Below are 20,841 nucleotides of genomic sequence, written 5' to 3' on the forward strand. Positions count from 1 at the left end.
AAGGATATCTCCCTAAAAGCAGGGGGAATAGTATGTTCAGGACTGACCTGGAGAAACTTAGAAGCAGCATTCCTGGGAGAATGCATAAATGATTCATAAGAAAATTTCCATCAACCCAACATTCTCAAATTGTATAAATATTAAATGCCTCTAAGGACGCATCAGGTGGAGATGAAAACAAAAGGCAGCACAGCAGCCATCATGCAGCTCAGCTTTGCTGGATCTTTTTCAAGCAGCTAGGCTGGCTTTAAGACTTCTGCCATTCCATTCAGATATGGCTGTGACAGAACCCCATGAAACAGTATGATCAACCTGACAAATGCCCATTGGTGCTATATATGTCTGTATATTGTGGAACAACCAACAACTTTTTGACTAAAATTAAGGCACACTAGATTGGATTATACTCATATCTGTTACTGTTAACTGAGCCAAAAGACCATGTCCGGGCTACATGATAGGCCCTAGAGGAGAACTTACTACCATTATTCTCTTAACGGACATAGTAATAAATTACTTCTAAATGCTCATCTTTATACCCATTGATCACTGAAGCTCTCAACCCTCATCACAGAAACTTACTATGAAGTATATGGAGACTAATATAGACACAAATTATCCAAGTGTAGAGAATCAGAGTCTGTGAAACACTCAATAATACATAAAATATCTAATACCATCTCTCCAACCCCCAAGGCTCAGGTATCACCCTTCAAGAGAGAAAAAAAAATGTAACAACCAGAGGTTTTGGAGGACTCCTGCAAAACACTGTTTTCCAGACATGACAAGGTTGTTGCATCCAAAACCTCACAGTGGTTATGACTCTGTGAGCAAAACTTGGACAAGGTTGAGCAAGCCATAATGAAAGCATTTATGGCTCACAAAGTCCTAGGTACAAATAGATTGGCAGTAGATATTGGCTGTGGGGAGAAAGGCAAGGGAAATAACGGTTATTAATACTTGACTGACCTCCAGAGCACTCTTCCAAGAAGAAAACCTTCCTGTTGGAGAATATGTGTGTTACTTTTGTTCATGTTGCATTTGTTTAACTTTGTGAAGCTGTGTTACTGTGTCTGTCTAAAACACCTGATGGTCTAATAAAACGTGAATGGCCAATAGCAAGACAGGAGAAAGGATATCCAGGGCTGGCATGCAGAAAGAATATATAGAAGGAGAAATCTGGGAGGATAAAAAGAACTAGCCAGAGAAGGAGGAGGACACCAGTGGCCAGTCACCCAGCTACACAACGAACAACAGAGTAAGAAAAAAACAGTATACAGAAATAAAGAAATGAAAAAGCCCAGAGGCAAAAGAAAAACAGGTCAAGTTAAGATAAGGAATGCTGGCAAGGAGCAAGCCAAGCGAACTCCAATCATTTATAAATAAAAATAAGCCTTCATGTGCAATTTATTTGGGAGCTGGGTGGGGCACATTAAAAGAGCCAAAAGAGTAAAAAGTAACCAATAAGAATTTGACATTCCAATGTGGGCCTGAATTTCCACATGGGGCTTAAGAAAGCTGAGGGAAAAAAAAAAAAGAGGATACAGCTTCTTTAAGGGTTTCTGCCTGCTGCCAAGCCCTTGAGCAGTCAGTACATTAAGTAGGAACAACATCAACAACAAAAACTAAGAAAAATGTATGTCACAGTGCACACATTAGCATTTTAGGGTTCTAGGAAGGTGAATGCAGTTCCTGGTCATGCACCTTTGACCTGACCACCAGTTTTAGGCTTGGTTTTCAGGTCCTCCGAAGTAGGTGGTGCAAGCTATACTTAGTAGTCTAAAGTTTGCTCACACAGTCAAAAAAGGCTAAAAAATACACAATAAATGAGATCCAGAAGGATTTAAACCTCTAAACAGGTTAAAGTGTGTTTAACAATGTGCTTAGGCTTAAGAAAAGAAAAAATGTATAGTCATAGAAAAGAAATAAATATTTTAAAAATAAAGTCTTAGAGACAGGAAAAGTAATATGAAAGAAAAAAGGCATGAAAGATGGGAAATACACAGGGTGTCTGGATCCTGTATAGTATTGTGCTGATTTGAACTTTTTGATGGCTGATGGACAAAAGACAGCTACTGGGAGACATGGGATTGTGAGCAGGACTGCAGGATCGCACCAACCTAGCTACTTTAATGATATCTTAACTTTAAAATGCAAGTCAAAAATATATTTGTCAAATGGAAATCAAAACTGCTTTGAAGAAAAGTTTTTGTCTTTGTTTCCATAGGAAACAAGAGGCTATGGATTTATTCCTAGTTAATATGGATCAGATTTGAGCAAGTGAGACCTGAATCTTGACAGGTGATTTATATTAGCAAATATTACTGCTGGTCTTCCCAGGATTTGGCCATTATCTCAGATTTTCTCAGGAACCCTGAAGATACTTCATCCACAGACAGCAGGAAGCAGTTTGGAGAACACAACATCCACATTCTCAAGAGGGGTGTGGGAGGTCATTGATAAACTGATGGGTTATGATGTTTGTTATCATTTATGGAAATATAAGAATATAGGAATATAGGATAAAAAGACAACTATTAACCCCAGACATTTTGCATTGGCAAGAATTCTTTTATATTGATACAATTAAAATTTAATTTTGTCATACTGTATACATATGTATATAACATATACACATATACATATATATGTTTCTAGTCTTGTATGGGGTATTGTGCCTATGCAGTTCATTTAAAAATACAATGTATAAATAAGAAATGATGTTATTGGTTAATCTATAATAAATCACACTTGTAGTCACATTAGGTATGTTTTTAAGATTAAATAGGTATATTTTAGATTACATGGTTTTCAAACACTTCAAAGGCCCATAGAATATGGCATTTAAAATGTTTTGTTAACCTAAGGATTTTCATAACAATGAGACACATCTGTTCCTGGCAGCACCAATTTACTTCAGAGGTGATGAACATTGAAGAAACTATGGAATTTGCTTTCATTGTGGCAAGGTTAGCCACTAGACAAACTGCTTTTGCCTTTGATTGCTGATAATGTGCTGTGCAAACTGGACATGTAGGCCACACAGGAAAAAGACTGTTGAACTTAGGCAAAACATGTCCTTCAAAATTTCTGCTTCACAGAAGAGTCTTAGAGATATTCTGCAAGACTCAGAACAAAGTGACTGAAAATTTTGTCAATATAGGCGAGACAGTTGTTCAAGTTTCCTCCTTCATTGAAATGTTTGCCAGATATTCTGGGCCTGTAGGCTGAAGATGGATGCTTCAATATTGCAGAGGAAATTTGGATGACTGTTCAGGCAGTCAGATGTCTCTGTCATTTCTAAAGTTTTTCAAAATTGTTTGCAATGCATTTTTTTTGTTTCCTTAAATAATATCATATCCTTCTGGGAACTTTGATGGATTTCAAGACTAGACCATTATAGATGCAGTTTTCCTTAGATATGCTAGAAAGTAAATTAGGTATGAAATTTTGGATTTACTAAGATAGGATAGATTATGGAGTATTTTCTTTGCATTTACCAGACACAAATGGATTGAAATTCAGTACATTGTGAATGTAATCTTTACTTGATAATTGTTCTTATTGTGTAGAGTCTTACTATGATAAAGTTAAAACCTTTCAGTTTTGTGTAGAAAAAAAAAGGATGCAGGAATGTTGGGGAATACTATTTTAAGGTGTTTTTCTTTTGTTTAAGTTGCATTTGTTTGACTCTATGAAACTGTGCTGCTTTGTCTGTCTAAAATACCTGATGGTCTAATAAAGAACTGAATGGCCAATAGCAAGGCAGGAGAAAGGATAAGCATGGCTGTCAGGCAGAAAGAATATATAGAAGGAGAGATCTGGGAGGAAAAATGGAAGTAGCCAGAGGAGGAGGACATCTGGGGCCTGCCCACCTTCTAAACAATCAGCAATGGAGTAAGAAAGAACAGTATACAGAAACAGAGAAACATAAAAGCCCAGAGAAAAAAGACAGACAGGTTAATTTAAGGAAAGCTGGTAAGCAATAAGCCAAGCTAAGGCCAAGCATTTATAAGTAAGAAAAAGCCTCCATGTGTGATTTATTTGGGAGTTGGGTGGTGGTCCCCCCAAAAGAACCAAAAGTACCAAAAGAGTAAAAAGCAATCAACAACACCTTTCTATATTTTAGAGGTTCCTTTAAGTATTTACCTTTTATTTGTTTATTTTTTTTCTTTTATTTTTGAGATTATATTTCTACCTTCCCTATCATCCCTTCAAACTCTCCCATATATATTTCCTGGCTCTCTTTCAAATCCATGTCTTCTATTTAAGAAAACACTGGCAATGAGGAAGGCTGACTATCCTTTTAAGTAAATAATAAAGGGTCAGTCATAATATGTAAATATAAAACTTGATAAATTGGTACATTTAATCTGAGTGATCTATTATCTATCTACTGTAGCAAAATCTATACCTTTATCTATCAATTTATATAATGAATGTATCTATTGTTATTTTTCTAATCATCAGTATATTGTAGTACCATAACAGAACAATAAATCCTGATATTAAATAAATCTATTCTCTAAAAGAATTAATTTAATATCTCACAAACTATTATTTCCTTATAACTTCACTCTTCATAAATATAGTAAGAATGAGTTTTAGTGGGAAAAGATGATCATTTATTGATGGAAATTAGATAGTAGAGTATGTTGGAGAATTGTGCTTTAGACAAGCATCTATATTTTCTATAGTATAAGTTCTGTGCTGAGCACTCAGGCAGAGCAGAAGGATCAATACCAATTAAAGACAACATTATCTGAAGCAATTCTTATTTCAAGTACTTTAGAAAATCAAATTTTTTCAAAGAATATTTTCTCATGGTTGGTAATAAATTTAGCACATAAAGCCCATTAACTAAGAATTACCTATTCTTACAAAGCTTATTGATTGGGACAATTCAGTTCTTTCATTGAGTTAATGTGTTTCTTTTTTACTATGAATGTTTGGCATTTCCTTTAGTGAAAGAATGGGCATCATTTCCAGGATGCTGACAGAGTGTCCTAGTTTACTTCTGTCTGAAAGCCACAATTTTACACTCAGAAGAGTCAGCACTTCCAGGGTGATAATACCACATTTAAGTGTTAAAAATACCTTTCTGCATGCACATGAAATCTGACTGCAATGCTTCCTCAGAGGAACAAGCTATTCCTGATACACATTTCTAGTCACAGTCATTCAAGGGCTGCCTTTGAAGCTAGTGAGCTTAGATGATCTAAAAGCTGGTACTTGTCTCTGCCTTGGCAAACCATGGCTATCCATAGAAAACCGAGTCTTCCATTTTCAAAACTGCATCCTATTTTGGTCCCTTGTGTGTGTCCTCAGTGACTCAAAGATAATTTTTCTTGATGCAAATATCATAATTTCTGCTAAAAAATATTGAAGCAAATAATTTTGTATTGCAATTTATATGATAAATTTAAATGACCACCTACTAGAAAATGTCTTTAGAGTGCGTGGAAAACATAAAATTCTCCCAGGATTTGACTATCAATATAACCATAGCAGAAAAAAGTTAGGGGAAAAGACCAATTATCTTCTGACATTCTCACATGCTCTGAGTGTTGGCTATTTGTCTGTCACTGTATGCATGAACATGCTAAAGTATTGTTTTGTATTTTCCATTATAAATCAGTAATCAAGCTATAATCAGTGATAATCATGATTTTTAAACAACTTTAAAAATGAGTTGTCAATGATAATTATCTGCAAAATTTAGGAATTAATGTAGACTTTCTTTCCTACTGAGAAATTTCAAAAGATTAGATGCCTATGTCATTCAGATATCTTATCCCAGAATCCTATAAGTTGGAATGGCTTTAGAGGAAGAAATTGATGATGGTGAGAGAGAATTGTAAAGATTAGAACGTTTGGTATTCTTGGTAGAATGAAGACTAGCAGAGAGAAAAAAATACAATGTTAGGAAACCACCACAGTTCACAGAAGACAGGAAACTCATAGAAATTAATGCATATAAATCCAGAGGTACTGGTGAGAAAAGATGCTGTCATAGAGATAGACATAATCTTAAAATGAACTAAAAAAAATTATTAAAGAGCCAGATTGATATAATTTTGTAGGATGTCAATCATCTAATGAATATTATACATAGGTCTATTCTATAGAATGAAAAAATACTTTAGTAAACAAAAGTTGAACAAAACTATTATTAATATATCAATGCGCAACTGTATGCATAAATGTTAATATATATATACTTATATATACACACACATATAGTCTATCTATCTATCTATCTCTCTCTCAGACATCACACACACACACATACACACACACACACACACACACACACACACACACACACACACTGTATCACAGATTATAGACAGAGAAACAAATGGTCAATATGTGGAAATTTTAGCTAAGTAGATAATTTAAATGAAGGAAGGAAGGGCTAAATTTTGCAGTATAGCTGTTTGTTCTGAGTTAGACAGGACCTTCAGCATCTGAAACATAGCATTTACTACCTGTGAGTCACCTATTTTACTACAAGTAATCCCAAATAAACTTGTTTGCTACACTTGGATAAAATCATACTTTGGTTTGTTGGTGTCTTCTCTATTTGGGTAAATAGTTCTTTAAGTCACCCCAGAAAAGCCACACAACAACATTATCATTTAATTTGTTATAATAAACACTTGCCACAAAGGAGATAATAGAACTATGTCAGAACTGTAAGAGAAAAATTAAATGCTATTTCTTGTATGTAGACACAATACAGCAAGGGCTTTGGAAGACAAAAATAGAGGCTAGAATAATCATTACTATTTGTTGCTTCCACAGGTTCTGCCTGTGGCAGGAGTTACTCCCCAAAGGCTTAGATCATTTGCACATATTCTATGATGAGTATTTCATCTTTTGAATAAGCACTCTGATAAGTCCACAGAGATGCAAATGCACAGTTATTCCCACTCATACCAAGATCACCTAAAATCAGATTAGGGAAGACTGACATGTCCCACATCATTAGTATTTCCTAACATTCCAGGAATTGGCTAGTGTGTAGGATAGTCAGTCCTACTCCTGTTTTAAAATATAAATATTAGACAAATAAATTTATATTAGGCAGAATATACTATTTTCTTTCATTGAAGAAAATTGAATTTTGTTTTCTCTGAGAAGCCTGATGTCTTTCAAGCTCCCAATATCCTTCATGTTTGTATGGTGACTTTTCATCCTTTATTCCATCACAATGAAAAAATTACAGATCACTGGCATATTCACTACAGATTCAGTGATCTTTTCTGTTTTTCTCATAATATTTATATTATGTGTTCTTTAATATAGCAGGAAGGTAACATATATCAAAGTAATACTTCTCTTTTGATACAGTAAAAGGAAAACTTATAGGTTTAGATCTACACATGGTGACATTTTAGTTGTTAACATGAGGCATAACAGCTCACATCAATATCAGTGTATCCATGCCACTAGGCAAGTCTGAGGTGGCAATCTCTTCCATTTTATTTATCATTTTCATTTTAAAGGGTGTACCCTCTTGTTCCAGTCTCCAAACTAGCAACAGCTGATTCAGCTCTTCTCAATGGCCACCAGCTGCCCTCTTTCTGACTCCTTGTTACACACTGAAGACACTTGTGACTATATCATATGTACTGACATCACCCTGCATCAGCCACTGTTTTGTGTTTTCTAGTTGACAACTATAAGACTCCTTTTCTATAACAGCTAGGATTACAGTACAACAACACTCTCCTACTACATTGGACTTCAATGTAGGCACATACAGCCATTACATATTTTTTATTGTTAAAAGTATTGCTGTCATTTATTTAATAAGACTCAGTTTCAGAAACAACATCACTTAAAGGACTTTTGCCTGTAATCTTAACACAGGAAAGGCAGAAAAAACACCCAGCTGAATCAACCTGTTTCACCACCGTTGACAAGTAATGTCTCAAAATATAAGGAATAGGGAAGACACTTGTTGAACTTACTGGGCACACACACACACACACACACACACACACACACACACACACACACACAAACGTGCATGTACCACAAAAAAGAAGAAAGATAAAAGAAAAAAGAGAAGTGGGATTATGAAGTCCTTGGTGGTGGGGGTTTGTGTGCCATGCAATACTTCATGAAAGAATATTTTAATTTCTATGAGTCTCTGAAATACACTTGTAGTCTTGTAATATTGTATATTTACATAAATATTCATTTTTACAACTACAGTCATTTTCCTTTGCTGCTGAAACTGCAGATTTATATGTAAGCTCTTAATAGAGTCTTAGGATTTTCAATGTCTGGACGTAAATCATAGGTAGACTGGAGTTAATTCTTCAGGCACTTAATCAGAATATTAAGGGAGAAAAGTTTTCATAACTGATATAACATTTTCATTATATTTATTGTTGTATTAAAGTTTTCCAGGAGTTAACACACACTGAGATTAATTTCATAGCATATCCTAATCATATCCAAACAGGAAACATTAAGTAACACCACTGTGTATATATTAGAAGGCAAACAATCCATTATCCAATAAAGCACATGGATAATTAAAGATTTTTTTGTAGACTTCTGTTATTTTTTTTTTTTTTGACATTTGAGAAACTTTCCAGAGCTGGGTAGGATGTCACATGTCTGTCATCCTATCACTTGAGAGACTGAGAAAATAGAATCATGAATTCAAGGCCCACCTAGTCAATAAAGTCGAAGAGTGTAGCTAGAGTTTTCCTGCCTGGCCCACGGTCAGGGCAAATCTCTCTCACCTGCCAGTCCCTCACCTGCCAGTCCCACAGCCGTCAGACCCAACCAAGTAAACACAGAGACTTATATTGGTTACAAACTGTATGGCCATGGCAGGCTTCTTGCTAACTGTTCTTACAGCTTAAATTAATCCATTTCCATTAATCTATACCTTGCCACGTGGCTCGTGGCTTACCGGCATCTTCACATGCTGTTTCTCATCATGGCGGCTGGCAGTGTCTCTCTGACTCAGCCTTCCACTTCCCAGCTTTATTCTCCTCCTTGTCCCGCCTATACTTCCTGCCTGGCCACTGGCCAATCAGTGATTTATTTATTGACCAATAAGCAACACATTTGTCATACAGAACATCCCACAGCAGAAGAGTGTCTCAAAATATCTTTTTCTATGCCAATATAGTAGCACATGATTTTAATTCTGGCACTCTGGAAGCACAGACAGTCAGATTTCTATAAGTTCTAGGATGACCTTGAATACATATATCCATATCTGATTAATAAAAATATTTATATTTACCTTAAAATACTACCAATATAACTAATTGAATAAAAAGAACTGTACTAAGTTACTCGAGTGTTTCCTTTTAAAACTAATGCAATGAGTTCATTCAAAGTAAAATGTCCTTAACAGCTTTCTGCTTTTACTCTGTGCTGTTATAACAGGGTTTGTTAGAGTGCAAAATCTACACTGATCAGGGTTTTATGTGATCCCTGTTCTGGAGACCGGCAAGCCCAAGACCAGAGTGCTGGATTGTGATAAGGGCTCCCTGGCTCTGAACCACATACATGGCAGAGAGCAGAAGACGGAATCTACTCTCCCAGGCACATTTTGGAGTATATTTAATTTATTCATGAGACTAAGAAAAACCTCCCTTGCTGATGGAACAACTTCCCATTAGAATTAACGTTTGTTTGTTTGTGGATGGACTTACGGAGGTCAGTGAACAACCTTCAGTGTCATTTCTAAGGCATACTTCAACTACATTTTTTTTTAAAGTTGTGTTCTCTAACTAGTCTGCAATCAAGTAAGTAGCATAGCTGCCTAGCCATAAAGCACCAGTTTCATGTCTCTCTAGCTCCTTTTCACTCTTATTATTGATGCATGTAACTACACCTGGCTCTGTGTGTGTGTGTGTGTGTGTGTGTGTGTGTGTGTGTGAGAGAGAGAGAGAGAGAGAGAGAGAGAGAGAGAGAGAGAGAGAGAGAGAGAGAAAGAGAGAGAGAGAGAGAGAGAGAGAGAATCTGGAAATCAAACTTAGGTCCTAACATTGAAAGGCAAGCACTTTGCTGACTGTAGATTCCACCACCCATCAGTGTCCATTGTTGATTGAATTCTAGCATAGGACATTAAAAAGGACAAAAAACCAATACAAAATAAAAATAAAACAATAGACTGATAAATATTGCTGTTGATTATATGTCTTATGTATATGGACATTCCTTTTTCAACAATGTAAGGTTTTGTTTGATAATCTCTTCCCCACTCAGAATATAATTGCATGGCTCAAGGCCACAAAGTTTAGCTGTTTGGCTTGCAGTTGATCCCAAAGCCAGAAATAATGAAGGCCATATGTCCACGCTTCCCTGCTGTTTCTACTGTTTCTGTAAATGATCATTTTGTCAAGGTAAGTGAGATCTACTGAATTAATGTTAAATTTTTTTCTCACAAGTAGACTTTTTATTTTATTTATTACCTATGAAGTTATATCCTCTAAATTGGTAATAAAAATTACTTTTATGAGATACACATCCATATAAAAATGAAAAAATAGAATAATAATCTTTAAGAAAATTCTATCATCTCCAGGTTTTCATGAATCTCTACTCCTACTGTGCAGACACAGCCTCCTACTCCATTTAGTTTCTTCCAGTATTCCCAAATTCTGAGTGCTCATCTCTCCAGGTCAATAGCCTTGTGTTTTACATCCTTTCTGCAGCATCCCCTCTCCTCCTTTTAACTGCATTCTACTAACCATAACTTGTAATTTGGTGCCTGCACACACAAATCTTCTGCGATCCCTTTATTTTTGTCTTCAGTGAAGTCATAGGAGCCCATCTTGTACACCCTGTGCTTTAAATCGTAAAGTACTCAGTTGTAGCTTTCTCTCTCTTTTCTCCTTTTATTGTAAAAAATGCTTCTTTTCAAATCTATATTAATCGTATTTTTGTTGTTTAGAACACAATACTTGTTCCCTTTAGTCTGTTCTCTAATATCACTTGTATATCTGTTTTTCAATGTCCTATCTTGCCAGGTCTGTCATTAATATAAATATATAATCCAACCTTTCTCTGTTTCTACTCTGTCACGGGGCTGTTAGGCGCCATCATACCATCTTCAAAATCAGGATCCATCTGTCACTGGCTACTTGTTTCTGTCCTTGTTCCTCTACAGTGGAAATTCAGCAGAGTCTGCAGTGTTTCTTGTTGAAATGTATGACAGATAATGTCACTTCTCTGCTCAGAACTTTCTACTGCTATGGTAACTCCCCTAGGAAGAATCCAAGTTCCTAAAACTAATCTTCCAGACCAGCGTGTGTGGCTTCTACTATTGAGTAACTGTGTCTCCTTTTTATGATTTGTGGTTCTTTTATTCATCTGTATCCAAATGTCTCAGACGGGGAAAAGAAGAAACACATTTTCTTGCAGTTAAGGAATGTGAGACTCTAAGATACAGCTCCCAGAAATGGGGAAAACAAAACAAAACAAAACAAACAAACAAACAAAAAACAAAAACTCCTGGATGCTTGTTTTGTTGTGATTTGGATTTTGTTGTTTAGATTTGTTTTTTTTATATGTTCTGGAGAGAGGGTTTCACTATATAAACTATACTGGTCTCAAACACACAGTCCTCCTACCTCACCCTCCCAAATTTTCCAGATTATGAGCCACCATGCCATTTAAGCCCAGGGTGTGTTTTAGAAAGTGTCTCACTGTGTTGTCCAGGTATACCATGACATCACAGCAATCCACACGTCAGACTCCCGGATGCTTTAATCAACCCTGAAGCATCATGACTGGCTCTGGAAGTTGAATATAAGGGAAGCTAACTTTCCTAATAATAGTCTTCTACCAAATATAATGCAAATGATAATTCCATCATACCCATACTACACTGAGTCCAGTGTTCATTATGATAATAGGTTAAATAGTTAAATATCACCACAAATATTTATAGCAAATGAATGACTATGTGTTTAAACCTTGATAGGTATAATGATTTACAATAATGTTGATTGTAGGTAAATTAAAAACACATATTCAATAAACTTTCAATGTCTTATTTTTGTGTTCCTTGTGAGATACACATAATCATTGATTAGTTCAAAGTTTCAAAATTGATTTGAAACTTCTCCCATTTACAATGTAAATGTTTAATTCCCCTCTAGTGGTGGAAGCTGGAAAACTTGAACTATCTTTATTTTTTAAACATACAGTTTCATTGATCACATCCTTCGCATAGTGTGGGTACAACATTGAATTGCCAATCCTATTATAGATCATGCTCTTTTTAAAAAAAAAGTTTATTTATTGAAAGAATCTGAAAATAGTAATAAGGACTTCATTAACAATTAACAAATTTTAAGATATTAATATGAAACATTAAGAATTTACGTGAAAACTCCGTGTGTTCTAGATCAGTCTGGTAGCAGCTGTTTCTAGGCTTGTCAACACTTGCTTTTTAGATGCATGACCCACACTCCAGACCCTGCTCTCCTCTGGATCACAGCAGAGGCCTACTGTGCTCATAATCACAGATGAACAGCACAGATCTTGGGGACAAGCTACCATAGTCTAACAGCACTGAAGCCAGACAACTTAGGGCTCCATTGCTGAACTGTGTCAACAAGGGCCCTGTACGTCCTCACTTTAACGGGTTGAAGAAAGCTCAGTGTGGTCAGCTCTATAGAAGCTGGCAAACTCAGAAACCTGACTTTACCCTGGAAGCCAGAATGGGCAGTCCTCCCTTCCTACTGCTGCTTTTATGTGCATTGTAGCAAACAGCTTGATTGAATACTTTTGGGCATTATCCATTATTCAAGTAGCCATGTTTATTAAGAATTTTCATAAATTATTTTAGCATACCAATGAAGAAATCTACACACCAAAACTTCATACACAAAAGCAACATCTGTGTATGCTAGGAGAGAACGGGAAAGCTGTTACTTCTACACTAGCTTTACTTGGATATTCATCTGTTGATTTTCCTGTACTATCTTCCTAGTTCACACATGCACTTAATCAAAACTTTTTCAGCACTGATATAGTACATTATTTATTTGGTACTTGTCTTCCCTTTAATCTCCAGTCAAATATTTTAATAGGTAACTTGGTAAAGCATGAGGGTATAAATATTCAATAATATGGAAGAACCAAAATATATAATAATAAATGTATTAGAGATATATGCCGATCTAAAACTACTCTAACAATGAAAATACAAAACTGTTAGCAACTGTGTGTCTTCAACTTTGAGCCAAAGTCGAATATATTAGGGTCTTAACCCTCCTTTGAATTGTTGGCTAGGGCTGTCCCAATAATCTCAAAATGTATAGCCTATTGCTATTGCCCTTGGTTACCTCTCAGAGGTGAAAGTTAAATCTTTATTACTGAAGATAACAGGTACTTTAGAAACAGGCCCAGAGACCCCTGATATAGAACTCACATAAATGCCCTCTGAGAACTAGCCTTCAAGAAATTAGAAAGTACCAGGAAAGCTTCCAATGAGTGAGGCAACCAATGGTTTTACCCTGGTATGCTGCCCATGAACTACATCAACAATAAGCATGGCAGGATATCGTAAGTGTGTAGTAGTGGCACAATACCTTGGATGTAGCTAATATCTTTGTTATTGGATATGATCTGCTCAGCAAGGGGGAAACCTCTCCTGGTACTGGAAACATAGCTAACTACTCAGTATGTTATGAAGTCATGGTTATTGTAGGAGAATCTACAACCACCAATGTGCTAAACCCATGTGTAACCTAGCAACTATAAATTTTTGTCCTTGTGTCCACAGGTAAATGTACCCTTAACCTCTGATTAAGGAAACTTCTCCTTGCAACAGACTAAGATCACTATAGAGAACCATACCAATCAAAATTCAGAGCTGTGGAACTCTGACCTGGTGGATACATCTACAAAACATTACTGTACCAGGGAACATTGCAAAAGAGGGAAATGAAATATTGTAAGAGCCAGTGGAGCATGGATTTCCTGTGAGCTCATGTCTCCTAGCAATGTTTTAAGCTATGCCTGTAAAGTCCTATCAACATGATACCCACACATATGCTAAAAAAAAAGATGGCATCAACGGTCCTGCCAAAGTGGAAGGGAGAAAGGCCATGGGCCTTAACCATATACAGAGAACTATAGGCAACTGAAAAATTTGGGAGCAAGGGAGGTATTCATCCCCAGGGAAGAGCAACTAATTGGTTGTCCAGTACCAAATGGTTAGCCCTGAACACATACATATAATTAACATTATATGGGTTATATGCATACAGTTTATATATGCATATACAATATGCATGCAAAAAACGTAAAAAGAAGCCATGTTTTGTAGGGGAGTGGGATTGTTTGGACAGAGGAAAGGGCAGGGAGAAATATAAACAAAATGTAAAAAAAAAAAAGGTTGCTCAATAAAATAGTAATATATAATGCCCAATTGTAAAGGAACATAGGGCTCTTAGTAATCATTTCATGTTGATTTAAATTTACAGTTAAATTTATAATGGTGTATGCATATCTAAATTAATCTATCCTTCTAAGAATAATCCAAAGTATTCCAGAATTAGCAATGGCAATTTCTTAAAATGTGTGTGATGCGTGGTTAATCGTGTATGTGGAAGTTCATATGTATATGTGGGCATACATGTGTGTAGGTGCATATGCATATGAATATTCATGGATGAGAAAGCCCCAAAGTTGATGCTAGATGTTTTCCTCAGTTGTTCTCCACTTTATATATTGAGGAAGGACATCTCACTGAACCTATATCTTGAAAATTTTGGTTAGTTTAACTGGATCCTTTTCTGCATATAAGAGCCAGGCTTACAAACAGCCACTATATCTGCCACACTTTTGCATAAGATTTTTGGGACCCAAATCCCAGTTTTCATTCTCGTGCAATGATCATCTCCCAAGCTCTCAACAACTACTTTTGAAAAATAAATACCAGGTCACATATCTGTATTTTATAATTCTGTATAGGAAATTTTGAGTATGGCTTATATGAGAGTAGAAATATAAAACAAGTAAAAATTTATCTCAAACCTTAAATTGAACATTTAATATTAAAGTTGTGCTCCATGAACGACATTTGAAGAGAAAATACTAACCTTTCTTGTGGATGATTCTTACCAACTATCTAGCTTAAAGGCAGCATCCCAAATCAATATTAAGCAAATAAGCCATCAAGGACACTGATTCTATGATAATACAACAACAGTGCTCTGGATCCTTACAAATACAACCAATCATATCACTTGATTTGTACACCTATCATTCCTCCTGTTGAAAAATTTGGGGGACAAATGGCTGACATGGAGTTCACATGTAGTACAGTGCTTCCTGGAGTACCCAAGCTCTGCCTCATTTTCAAACCATGGTGCTCAGTACTTTCCTAGTATGCTACTCGTAATAACCATTTAAAAACTATCCTTTAAAATAAAAATGTTTTCCTACTATGTACAGTGGTTTGAATGCTCAAAAGTCCACCATGCATCTACAACTATGAGACTGAATATCACTTCATCACTTCTAAATGTATGTATACCAAACATTATAACCCAAACAATTTAAATGTAGAACAGAAACAATCAGTCTTCCATGAGAATATTATTTTATGGTTCATTAAAAAAACAGATTGAAGTAACATTTAACAAGTAACATTGTAATCCCAACATATAAACTTTCTTCAGTGTTCTCCCTCTCCCCATTCTATTTTAGCATATAATACTGTAGTGTCAGTCTTTCAGTTCATAGAAAAAAATGGGGATAGTGTCATGACAGTGTCCAATAGTAATGTGTTAAGGACCCATTGAAAATGTACAACTTGATATCCGTGCATTTTCAAAGTGATAAGATAATTAATGGGCACAGCACCTAAACAAAAACACATGAACAATTGTCTAGTTCACTGGTATACTTATTACCATTTTCTAAACAGGTCCTTGGCTATTTGTAAGTGCAGCAGTTAGCCATGAGAGAGGAATATTTTCCTCCACACAGAGAAAAGTTACCAAAATAAGTAGCTAGTTTTGGTTATCTAAACTTTTGGTAAATGGTCCTTGCATTTAATGTGTAGAGATCAAGAAAATTCACTACCCAGACTGAAAAGCTCAGGGCATCTCTGCCCCCAGCAAAATAAAACATCTAAATATCAATGTTCAGAAACCCTAATGTAGAATAGAGGTCTTTAGGCTCCTGCAAGGAAGATATATAACTAAGCAAATTGAAAATTTTGTTGTAGTATTGTCACTAGGAACTAAAAGGAGCACCATACACACTGTTATATCTTTCAATGTCTGTAATTTTCCATGGACTATACGACCTCAATCAACTTATTCAGGATAAGTGAATGTTTATCCTCAATATTTCCAATGTGCTGTAGTGTGCATGAACATTTAGATGTTACAACACTGAGTTTAAAAGTATGTAAGGGATGGTTTCAACACTTAACTACCCATAAGTCAAATTCAGAAGAGGAAAAAGACAAATCTTCTAAAAATACAATTTATATAAATTGGGCCACAGAGACGGGTGCAAAGCCTAATAATTGTATTCCTATGAGTTAATAATAACAATCACTTTGTATTTAGTATATGAAACACAATTTGTTTTAAAATTTCATAATGTTGTACAATTAAATCTCCAATAATTCTACCAAATACATTTTAGCAAAAGTTATAGGAAGAATAATAATTACCAATTTCCACTATATAAAATCTATCTGTCAGAGAAGCTGTTGCCTATGCTTGCAACTACTACAGATAATTATATTCAGGTGCATCAGCGACAGCTTGAAGTAGAATTTCCTATCCCATTTCTTCTACTGCCTTATTCTCCTCTGCTATTGGCTTACTTCTGCTGAGCATTTCTGCTGCATTTGAAATAGCTTATCTTCATTTTGAACCAACCTTTGTTTTCAGGTAGCCAATAAATACTGGCCATTAGTATCATTGTCCATTTGTTTTCTTAAGTTAGCTATCTGTGTTGAAAAACACTGGAACTATAATGCATAAAGTAATTATTGACCAAAGCCCATTAAGTGAATGTTCTCTGGAGTGAATGAATTGGGTGACTGGCTCTAGGTTAATTCATTAGCTGTAAATACAGAATCAAACATATAACAGAAAGCTTGAAAGAAACTGCAGTAATAATTGGTGCTGGCACTAGAAAGCTACAGAACCGGCTCTCTTCTAGTATCACATTCTGCTTCCTCCTCCCACATCTTACAAGGTATGTTCAAGATCTAGTCTGCATTTCAAACTCCTGATTCAGGACTGAATATGTTCTTTGAGGAGACTGTATATTCAAACAGAAAATGGTTATTGAAGAGGGGCAGCCCCCTGCATTTAACATCTGTGAGTGATCCCAGAGTAGAAGATAAAGGTTGGAAAACACAAGCAGAGTGTAGAGTTAGGTTTCTGGCTGCATAACAAAATCCTTCTCTGATCTCTGTCTGGGCTCAAAGCAGACATGCCATCACCTGGACACACCAAAAAGCAGAAGATTTTCCCTAAGATTCTCATTTCTCTCAGTTTCCAGTCTAAAAAAAAAAAACAAGAAACACTTATCTTGATCAAGCATAAGGCTTATTTAACTCAGCAGACAACAGAGTTAAGGGTATTTCAATAACCCTAACTAATGAAATTCTGTTTTCACCTGTTACATAGAGAAGATTTGCCTAGCTCGACATCTACATGCTCAGCACACTCATGTACAGTTATGGACGTGATTTACCTTGATTTTCAAATGTGGAAACAAAGACAAAATTAGAGGATTTCTACTCTAGAACAAAGCATGGTTAGGAAGTTAAGGCAATGCCTGCGAGTTAAGAAACAGAGACAGACACTAAATAAACTCGCTAGTTACGACAGGAGCCGGTGGGCTTCTCTCCTTGCATCATTACTGTGTCTTTTATAAAACATAAAAGTTTCACCTTAGGCTTCCACAAACAACCATGAAAGCCATTTTTGAAAGAAAAAGAAGAATATATAAAAAAAAAGGAAAAAGCAAATAAATTTCTAAAAATAAAAAAAAGCAAAACAACACAAAACAGAAATGCTCATCTTGCAGCAGTCTAGTGCGGAGATACCACGTAATTTTACAAGATACTGAAAGGACAATAATTAAAAAAGCACCGTGGAAAATCTGATTGCAGCATCCCTATTTGATTCTGATCACGCTGATTTCACTTTTATAGACAGACATAAATGCCGCTTAATCCTGTGCCCTCAGTATTCAAATGTGCTTGGCAGAGTCCCCTTCCAACTTCTTCAGGGGCAGGGCAGATAACAGCACATCCACAGACCAACATGCACACAGACCCAGCTGGATTAGAAGCTTCACATTCCGGAGGCTCTAAAGCAGCATTCCGGGCGTAAGAAATACAAATGTATAGGAGCGGTAAGGCTGCCGGCTGCAACTTTCCCATTAGCACAGCACCCTGTGAAAAGCATCCAAGGAGGAAGATTTCACCAATACAGTTTCACTCCGAACTGGGGTAAGCAGCCCCATGGTATAAAAAAATATTAATGTCACGACAGAGTAAAGTGTGATGTATTGAAGCCTTACCTTGGCTGACTTGCCCTAACTGGTGGAAAGGAACGTAATTTATGAGAAGCAGAGGGGGGACTTTCTCAGAGCTCTGGGCACGGCTGCTTGCGGTCCTCGGAGAGCCCAGGCTCGGGCTCCGCGCACCTCCAGCCCCGGGCTCCCAGGCTGGGTCTCTGCAGCTCCCGAGCGCGCCTCTGATTGGCTGGCAGCTCTTGTCGGCCTGATGCTGGGCTCTGGCAGTCTCTCCTCCTTCCTCTGCTCTCTGACTCTCCCGCTACTCCCTTCCCCTTTTTGCCTCCTTCTCCCACACCCCGGCGGCGTACATACTTTTAGGGCTGCACTGATACCCTTTCCGTCCCATAGACAAGGTCACACAGAGAGCAGTAAGGTCAATGATAATCATTTCAACACACAAAACAAAACAAAAACAAAAATCCTGTGTTCCTCAAAATTGACGGCCAGGACTGTGACAGTTTAGACCAGCAGTTCTCTGCGGGGGATGGGAAAGTAGGGGCAGAGGCAGGGGATGGCTGTCAGAGGGAGTGGGAGTATCCATCAGAAGCGAAAGAGCAGAAGCAGCCAGGGCAAGCGCTGATGTGGCAAGCTGATAATAAATTTTCATATTTCCGTGCAAAGTCGTCACAGCCTGCTAAACATTCAACTGTCGGCTCATTCATCAGCGATCCGTAGTGTAGAGGAAGTCCAGCGGTTTAGCTTGAGAGATGTCCTTTCATGCCTTACCCCAAGTACTCAAGGCATGTAGGGTTTATATTAGATGGAGCTTCCTCTTGGAGGTCAGCACTATATTTGGGAAGATGAATAAGACCGCAGTGCCTAATCCCCCGCCCCCCAACCCCCGCACTTGCTAGTGCCAGAAGAACTGAGTCAAGTATGAACTTCTCACCCCTTCTGACTCCTGAATAAATTACAACGATTTGCAATGTACACAGCTTTATGAAAACGGGGATTTCAGGCCTGATTGGCTGTTTTCAAAATTGATGTGAACAGCTGAGGCAGCCTCAGTACTTTCTCCCAGCAGGAAGTCACCCACACTCACCACCAATATCACCCTGCATCTCACTTGAAGCATCATAGTAAACAAGTGTAGGTGATTTTTTTGTTTGTTTGTTTGTTTGTTTGTTTGTTTTTTTCTCTCGACATTGAATGACTATTCCAAGGGTCTCCTGGCAGGGATGTTAACACTTACACAGCATTCTCAGTCTTCGCAAACACCAAGAGAATAGCATCACTTTGTATACTTATTTGTGAAAGCTACCAAACCCCCTTTTTTTTGTGCTTTAGAGGAGGAAAGATCACCCAGGCTTAAGAGAGGGAGTGTGAAAAAGATTCAGGTTTGCTAATATGCAAAACACCTGGGTGTGAAGCAAGGTTGGGGTTTTCCTCTTAGTGTGAATATGGCATGCCCCACCCTGAAGAGACTTCTTCAAAATCCAGAAAGTAGTCCTTTCCAAACACCTTCTTCTGAAAAGTCAGTAAAAAGTATCTATGCAGTTATTACTAAATTGTGGTAAACGTTTGACAAAGGTTACTTAACTTGTAGCAGTACCTTTTTATTTGGTCTTTTTTTCTGCATTGAGAAAGGTCATTGGAGAAGATAAGGTAAGTGGTATTTCTTTTAGAGTGCGGCCCAGGGAATGTTAAGAATCATATACTTATATTAGGTTGTCTTTGTTTCACTGGCATATGTGAAGAGCAGAGCCATTTCAGTTCACTTGGAGGTTGATATGTTGAAAAAACAAACAAGACACAGTGATGGAAGTGCAGCAATTGAATTACTCCTTATTATGAAAGCGCGGCACATCCAGGTGCTGAGTTGCTCCTAAGAAAAATGTAAGAAGTCAGTTAAAATTTGAAAATCACCAACATTTAAAGTGTTGGGGAAAAGTAGAAAATGAGCAAAGGTGTCAGGATAATGAGCCAGTGTTCTTTCAGGCTTTGTTTATTCTCTCCCTTGTGGCTCCCAATAGAAATGAAGGTTTTCTTTACATGGTGTCCTAATTTATTGTTTAAAAACTATATCTTAAAATTTTGAAACTATAATGTAATTACATTGTTTTACCCTTACCTTTTGTCCTCTCCCAAACAATCTCATATACATCTTCTTGCTCTCTTTGAAATCCATGGCCTCTTTGATTTTCCCATTAATTTTTGATACACACACACATACATACACACACATATATATGTACTCAAATATATAAATATAACCTGCTCAGTCTATATAATGTTACTTCAATGTATGGTCAGCCCTGAAAATATACATACAAGTAGAATTATACA

The 20,841-nt window shown here is 36.8% G+C and overlaps 1 protein-coding gene across 6 annotated transcripts in view; it reads right to left on the bottom strand.

The window, feature by feature from the left end:
- Cdh18 (cadherin 18) overlaps nt 1-20,841 on the bottom strand; it is an 845,179-nt gene that overhangs the window by 381,353 nt on the left and 442,985 nt on the right. For 2 of the 6 annotated variants that reach the window (XM_052743066.1, XM_052743065.1), the window contains exon 1: nt 18,559-19,344. The exons of 3 other annotated variants lie outside the window; for them this stretch is intronic. The gene's annotated coding sequence lies outside the window, so the exon portion shown is untranslated. Of the gene's footprint in view, nt 1-18,558; nt 19,345-20,841 lie in introns of those variants that run through there. One more of the 6 variants, XM_052743061.1, reaches the window with a different exon arrangement.

This window comes from Peromyscus californicus, unplaced genomic scaffold (genome assembly GCF_007827085.1).
Source record: "Peromyscus californicus insignis strain IS unplaced genomic scaffold, ASM782708v3 Scaffold_18__1_contigs__length_77618521, whole genome shotgun sequence".
NCBI classification, from domain to species: domain Eukaryota; kingdom Metazoa; phylum Chordata; class Mammalia; order Rodentia; family Cricetidae; genus Peromyscus; species Peromyscus californicus.